The sequence below is a fragment of the Nycticebus coucang genome, chromosome 19 (genome assembly GCF_027406575.1).
Source record: "Nycticebus coucang isolate mNycCou1 chromosome 19, mNycCou1.pri, whole genome shotgun sequence".
In the NCBI taxonomy this organism is placed as follows: domain Eukaryota; kingdom Metazoa; phylum Chordata; class Mammalia; order Primates; family Lorisidae; genus Nycticebus; species Nycticebus coucang.
In genome coordinates this window covers 32,396,866-32,403,972 of record NC_069798.1, presented here as the reverse complement: position 1 = coordinate 32,403,972, position 7,107 = coordinate 32,396,866, and the positions used below count along the sequence as shown (strand labels likewise).

The following is a 7,107-nucleotide window of genomic DNA, read 5'->3' as shown; positions in this document are numbered from 1 at the left end:
CATGGACTCTGGTGTCATTCCTCATTCTCTCATCATCTTATTTTGTTTCCATTTCTGCACAAGGAGGCAGCTTCCATGAGAATAGACAGAGCATGACTCTGGAAGGAGACAGGATACATTCACACTCCAACTCTCTTTGTAAGTGCTCTATGAGCTTGGGCAAGCAAAGTAACTTCTCTGAAACTCAGGTTTGTAATCTATAATGTGAGAATAAAAATACATGAACTAGACCTTCTGGGAGCATTAAGCACTCGGTAGACAATAGGTGTGAAGCACATGTTAATTCCTTTCCCTTTCAATTTGCTGGCTCCAGATTGGATACAATCTTCCTGCTTTGACCTTGTGTCTCTCTTCTTACAAAATGCAATTCCATTCACCTAGCATCTGAACATAATTGACACCTAATGAATATGTGTTGAGAGAATGAAAGTCCTCTTCAAGGCTCAGATCAAATGCCCTCAGGACTCTAAAGCTCCACCCCAGGCCATGGTAAGAGCTGTGTGACAGCCTGATATCCCCACACTGGTTTATGCACCTTCATTAATGTTTACCCTGTCAGTTTCTAGCCCTTCTCAATAAACATGATTCTTAAGAGCTAGGACCATGTCTTATTTTCCTTTGTAAATTTAGCTCTTACAAAGTATCCTGGAATATTCATTTGACAAATTATCATTTGAAAGATATAACCTGAATCATTATTCTAATGTAAGTAATTAACACTGATTAATCTTGCCTGTAATATCTCTGGAAGTAATGGAAAATATAATGAATGCAGTAAGGAGATTAGTGTTACTTAAGCGACATCTATACTAAAATTGAAACAATCTAGAGAAGATTAGTGTGACCCCCGTGCACAGAGAGCATGAAAATTCATGAAGCAGTACATATTTTTAGCCAAGGTATGGAATCAACCTAAGTGTACAGCAACAGATGAGGAGATAAAGAAATGTGGTACATATCCACAATGAAATAGTACTCAACCATAAAAAAGAATGAAACCCTGCCATTTGCAGCAATGTAGGTGGAACTGAAGACCATTATGTAAAGTGAAGCCAAGTCCAGAAAGGCAAATCTCAAATGTTCCCCTCATGCAGGAGACAGAGAAGAGACTGATGATTATCCAAAAGCTGAGAAAAGTGGAGAGTGGGAGTATAAAGTGGAAATGATTAATGGGAACAAAATATATTTAGATAGATATAATGAACAATATTTGACAATATACTAAAGTAAGTATAACCAATCATAAGTTAGGGTTACTTTAGAATAACTAAAAGAGGGAAATTGGAATGCTCCTAACACAAAGAAATGATAAATTCCTGAGGTGATGGATACCCCAATTACCCTTATTTTATTAATTCACATTGTATGCCTGTATCAAAACACCACATGTACCCTATAAATATATATGACTAACATGTACCCATAATTATTAAAAATATATATTTTTAAAAGCCTAGATAGGAGTTATTTTGAAATAGAAGAGAGGATTTTTAAATAGTCTCAACACTAAGAAATGATAAATGTTGGAGGTGTTGGATAAGATAATTACCTTAATTTGATTATTACACATTACATGTATTGAAATATCACTGTGTACGCCATAAATATGTATTATTTGTTATGTTTAAATTGAAAAATGATATAACTACTCCAAGCTATATTTTGGCAGCATCTTATAAAAATCAATATATGTTTTCTATGTATGACCCAGAGATTCCTCTCATGTATTTTTACAGTAGAAATGAACACTGATACCAACAAAAAGATTTATATAAGAATATTCATTGCAGTGTTACTCATAATCAAATGTCTATTAACCAGTGAATAGTGCGAAGTTGTGGTCTGATCACACAATGAATACTATTCAATGACGAAAAGGAACAAGCTGCTGGCACATGGAATAATGCAGATTCATTTCAGAAACTTTATGTTGAGTCAAAGAAGATACACAAAAAAGAGAACACACTGTGAGATTCTTTTTTGTATGATGTTACAGAAATTGAAATAGCAATTGCCTCTGCACTGGAAAGGGGCAGGAAAGGAATATTTGAGGAGATGAAAATGTTCTGTATCTTCACTGGGTGGTGACTGTGTGGATGTATACATTTGTTAAAATTCATTAAGTTAATTAAATAAATAAAATAAATGGTTAAAGAGTTTAGTTTATTTGTTTGTTTGTTTGTCTTGGTAGAGTCAGGGACTCACTCCTCACTTTGTTGCCCAGGCTGGAGTGTAGTGGTGTGAACACAGCTCACTGTAACCTCAAATTCAAGGCTCAAACCAGTCTTCCTGCCTCACCCTCCCAAAGTGCTGGGATTACAGTCATCAACGACCACACATTGCCTAAAAGCTATATATTACATTGGATATAAATTATACCTCAACTTAAAAGATAATATAAAAATTCAAAAAAGAAGGTTAATTTAAAAAATACTGTTGCCTCCCAGAAAATGGGTATATTAGTTTGCTTAGCTTTACATCATGGTTCTATTCCACATTTATATAAAAGTTATATTTTGAATAATCCCATGTTTAATGATTTGGAGTGAAAATGTGTTGGAGATCGATTATCTACAGTTATCTTTATGGTAAGTAAGATGGTTTTCAAATGAAGAATGTTAAAAAGTAAATGATTCCCATAAGCAACTACTTAGTAAATATTAGGTTTCCATAAAATGGGACTTATTATATAATGAAGATTTCTATAGATTCCAAGGAAATATACGTGTGTGTATTATATATACACATTATGCACACATATGTGTTTATGTGTGCATGTATATGTACACATATCTATCTTTATCAAAGACAAGGAAACAAAATAAAATAAAACAGGACACAACCCTCTGGTCCCCCTGTGAGGGTGCTCACATTCTCACACTGTGGATCCTGCTTGAAAGTGACAGTCTTGGTGCAGCTGATCTGTTAGATGGAACGACAAAGCTGATGTCTCCATCTGTTTTCTCAGGAAACTCCAGGGTAGGGTAAGCTGTAGTAACCGTACCCTTAGACATAAACTAGCTTTCAAATAGGGATAGAACTCAGTTATCCTCTTTAAAATGGGGTCTGCCAACCTCACCTCATTGCTTTGAGGATTCTCTTAATAGTAAGAACATTCCCCAAATAAAAGAGTTCATTGTAATCATATGAGCTTTGAGCTCAACACAACCTTCTCTCCCCTTTCAAAATCACTGAAAAATATTTTTACTTCATTTACAAAATATGAAAGGGAACTTTTAAGGTTGTTGCCTTCTAACTTTCCCAGTTTGTTCTCATCATCCTGCACCTGCTGGCTCAGGACAACTCCCTACCCCCCTTTTCCCCTCATTCTCCACTAACCATCCTTCAGAAGTTATTAATAGTTGATAATTATATGATATTTTTACTGGTTCTTCCAGGATTATTTTCAATTAATGAAACCTAAGTTAAAACCCCTCAAATAGCATTTCACCTCCCAAACATGGCTCTATGCCCTAAAAGCCCCTCAGGAAAGTGGCTGACTACTTTGCCACTTCAGAAACCTGTCCCTGCTGAAGGGACAGCCTATCTCTGAGAGGACAGTTCTTCTCTTTGGGCTGAACCAGAGGGTGAACCCAACAGAAGTCAAGGCTGACTTCTATTTCCTTTGGAAACACTGGTCAGTATGGGGAGGCTGCCCCCTTACATGAACTTGCAACCCCTGTTGTCTTTAGGAAGTGGATTCACCCCTGGGAAAACTCATTTCTTTCCACAAGCCTTCCTATAATCTCAATATCTCCTTTTTTATGGCAAACATAAAGTGGTTAGAACTCCCACACACTTTTCCTTCAGTGCCTGAAATTTTTCATTGCTGTTTAGGGCTTCACCAGTGATAAAAAGCTTATTTTACATATTCTCAGACAGCAAATGTAGAATGTACCTAATGTAGCTGCCCATTGCATTGACATTCTGATACTCATGTTTAGCACTTAAAGGTGAATCATTTCTGAGGAAAGCAGCCGGGTTAACTCTGTAATGCCCCAAGACAATCCTGTATCTCCTGCTGCGGTTCCTGACAGATCTGATAAAGGATCGTAAATTACTATCTGTTGAAATATATGAATTTAATGGATTCCATTAATGCACACGTGCACAGAAGAGATTTCAGGAGCCCAAAGATATGATCAGTCAAACAGCTTTAATAGTTATTAATTACAGAAGCAGACTATTTATCCCCTGCCTACATAGAAATCTGCAAGTAGTGTAATACACTTCAAGGCTTTCTCAATGGAAGAAGAAAATGAGATTTGGTTGATAGGATCAAACACCTATTTTAGCTAATGTATTTTCATGCTGGGAATTTTTTATTTATTTGGAGCAGTCAGTATTTTTGTACATGGATTTTAAGAAATTTAATTTCATGGAGCGATTTTATTTTTTTAATCATAAAATTAGTTTTGACCAACTTTTAATAGAGGCTATTTCCTTTTACCTCTAAGTGCATGAAAATCAAACTGTTTAGACATAAACCTAAACTGACCATTGAGGACAGTCTAAGTCAAAGTCTCATATGTAGTCTCAACAATACATTGGCTGAAGAGGTTGGGCAGAGTGGTGTACGTGAGGTTTCCATGAACAGCAGGCTTGACCCCGTTATCTGTGCTCCAGGGACAATAATTTCACCATTATTACTGAATAACAATAACAATCTAAATCAGGCGTCCTCAAACTTTTTAAACAGGGGGCCAATTCACTGTCCCTCAGATCGTTGGAGGGCCAGACTATAGTTTAAAAAACAAACAAACAAAAAAACTATGAGGGACGGAGAGAGGGGGTGGGGCCTTGGTGTGTGTCACACTTTATGGGGGCAAGACATGATTGCAAGAGGGACTTTACCTAACAATTGCAATCAGTGTAAACTGGCTTATTGTACCCTCAATGAATCCCCAACAATAAAAAAAAAAAAAAACCTATGAACAAATTCCTATCCACACTACACATATCTTATTTTGAAGTAAAAAACAAAACGGGAACAAATACAATTCACACCACTTCATGTGGCCTGTGGGCCACAGTTTGAGGACGCCTGATCTAAATAATGGCAGAAGTTTTTCAAGTGTTAAATGCCTTACTGAAACTCTGAAAAGCAAATACAATTATTATTCCCATTTTATGAATGAGGAAATTGAGGCATGGGAAGGTGAAGTGTCTTTCCTTGGATCCTTTACCTAGGGTCTGAATGCATGTTGCCTGTTATCTCACGTCTCCTTTACTACATTGCAATGCCCACTTCCAACCATTCTAAAAGACTTCCTTATGTGAGTTTATCTATCTGAACACAAACTTTGTGCCAACAGCCAAGCAGAGCCACATGCCCTAGAGGTGGATAGACCTCTTTTCAATGTAGGACCAACATCTCTAAGCCTTTGAAATCTGTGACAAAAGTGAGTGGTCAAGGACCATGGTCTAAGGATGGAATTAACAAAAACAATCTTCTCCAATTACAGAATCTGCATTTTGGGAGAAAGTCTGTGTCTTCAAGGTTAAGCAGAAGAGTCAGAGGTGGGCCACTGTGAGGTACAGCTCTGCCTATACTCCTACATGCATTGATATTTCACTGGGTAACTCATATTAAATGCCCAGTATTTGATGATATTTATGTTACTCAGTAAATTAACCATCCCATCCTCTGACCTATTATACACTAACAGATTTGTATTTCTCCATTCTCTTTGTCTAAGGAAACTTTTCTTCTTGTTGAATGTCTGTAAAATCAAAGTTTGAGAACCACATCAAACGTCACCTCCTTCACAGTCTTTCCTTTCTCTCAGGCAGAATTAAACCATCCCGTTTGTGTCTCCCTGTGTATGCTGCATATACTTCCATCAGAACAACCATACAATTTTATTGACCTTATTTGTTTCCATGACTGGATTTCCCTATTAAATTGAAAGGTGCATGAAAACAAGGTTTGATTAGCCTTAAAACTCTCATATGTAACCAGCACATAGTAGGTGCCCATAAACTAGTTATGGATGAATGAAGAAATGTATATTCTACATTCATAGAAATGTAGGAAATACAATTTTGGATAATATAGGGAGAGGAATGTGTGATGAAGGCATTTTCTTCTGCTTTAAAGAGTTGAAAAAGTGCACCTAGTTTATAAACAAATCATTCCATCAAGAGCAGCCTGGTAATTGTCTTACTAAGTGAAGGACATACAAAGAAAGCTAATACACTTTGCTGTTGATATTTCATATTCTGTCTTTTTTATGTGCCCATATAGCTGCAATAACCTTACTTCTACTATACTGGTGATTGGGACAACTATTTCTATGCATAAAGTTTCTGTGAGTACAAGCATGGCTTAGGGTACGTGGCTGTGGCTGATGTATTTTTGTTTACACCTTTGAATTGAGCAGACTCACCTTTTTTTTTTTTTTTTCTGTATAAGCATGTCCATAGACCTCATCAAATAAGTTGTATGTTGTATGTTGCATGTAATAGTATTACACCTATGAGAATAACATATTTCTTTGCATAAAGATGGTGGTAGGTTTTCAGATCTTTTAATTTTTTTTTTCCTTGTGGTTTTTCAGGTCTTTTAATTCGACTGTAAAATTAATACAGTGAAGGAAGCCAAAATTGTACATGTATTGCTATCCATTTCATGGCAGAGAAAACCAAAAAGATCATTAGTAATGAAGCCAGAATAAGCACCCTACAGTTCTGCCTCCCAGTCTGTCTTCTTCAATGTGCAAAATGACTTTCTCCTGGAAATTATATTGGAAGGAAGCATCACTGGGAAAATTCAGCCCATTGGTTTATATAGTAAATATCTTTCAGCTTATTGTGATGAAGAATGTTCTTATTTCATAGACACTTACACTTGAACTTTTTTGACAATCAATAACATTTTTTCTGTATCTGGCTACTTGCCAATTCATTAACTGCTCCTTGGACATCATTGTTATCTCCAGTAATGTTGGCAGTTTAATAGTGTTTCATAATTCCTGTAACACTTGTACTTATATCATCCTTCCTGATCCTCACAGAAGCCTTGTGAGATAAATGTTATAGTCATTGTGTCCATTTTACACATGAGAGAATTGAGGCTCAGATTTGTTAGATAATTCGGTTAGCATA

The 7,107-nt window shown here is 36.3% G+C and overlaps 1 non-coding gene across 1 annotated transcript; it reads left to right on the top strand.

Annotated features, from left to right (window-relative positions):
* The first annotated feature begins 786 nt into the window (after positions 1-786).
* Positions 787-892, top strand: LOC128572177 (U6 spliceosomal RNA). The gene has a single exon (XR_008376088.1). It is a non-coding gene; the product is annotated as a U6 spliceosomal RNA (small nuclear RNA).
* Positions 893-7,107: the final 6,215 nt, after the last annotated feature.